Source organism: Charadrius vociferus, unplaced genomic scaffold (assembly GCF_000708025.1).
Source record: "Charadrius vociferus isolate BGI_N301 unplaced genomic scaffold, ASM70802v2 scaffold13, whole genome shotgun sequence".
Taxonomy (NCBI): domain Eukaryota; kingdom Metazoa; phylum Chordata; class Aves; order Charadriiformes; family Charadriidae; genus Charadrius; species Charadrius vociferus.
This window is the reverse complement of record NW_009647763.1, coordinates 86,206-87,055: the sequence shown is the minus strand read 5'-3', so window position 1 is coordinate 87,055 and position 850 is coordinate 86,206.

Here is an 850-nt window from a genome sequence, read left to right as displayed (position 1 = left end):
TTTCTCGGTAGGGGAGACTGGTCCAAACTTCGTTAATGGAAAAGCGTGAATGAGGAAAGGTGCTCTCTAGTCCTAGGGAGAACATTGGATGCAGCATTTTGTTCTTCCAACATGAATGGAGGTCTCTCTACAGTCAGGGGCAGCTCTGCTTTAGATGGGTGAGCATGGCTGTGGAGCTCAGACCCGTCCTGCAGAGCTGGGATAACTCGGCCTGTTCTCATTACTTTCCTTCGGGTCATCGCAATAGGAACTTTGGCCAAGCACAGTTTAAATCTGCAGCTCCGGCTGTTACCTTTCCACTTAGAGCTACAATTCTTCCCTGGCGTGGGATGGAGGCAGAGGTAAAGAGACAGTCATTAGACTGTGTGACCAAAGTTTTGTTTAAAGGTGACCATATGTCCCGGATCAGCGGCTGTCTCATTTTCCCCCTTTCCCTCCACAAGGCCCCCCCCAGAAGGTTAATACAGTTCATGTTCTTAGACAGCGGTCAGGCAGAGCGGCACTGCACCCTTTCCTCAGGATGTGTCCCCTGCAGTCTAATCTTTATAAAGACCACGTCCTGAACTGAGAGGCGAGGGTCACATTGCCACACATGGAAACGAGAAACGTTTCCCTACGCTTCTTGTAAACGTCAAGACTAAGTGATGAGCCCTGTGAAAAGGCGAGGGGAATCTCCCCACCCTATCCATGGACCTTTTGGCACCGCATTGTGTGGTGTGAAACGCGCTCCGCCTTGGGTGATAAACGGAGTGCTGCTATTTCTGCCTTTTGGCACCACTGGCTCCCTGCCGCAGGTTCACGGTGATAAACGGGCTGTGAGCTGCTCGTAGGGAGCAGCCACGGTGGTGGC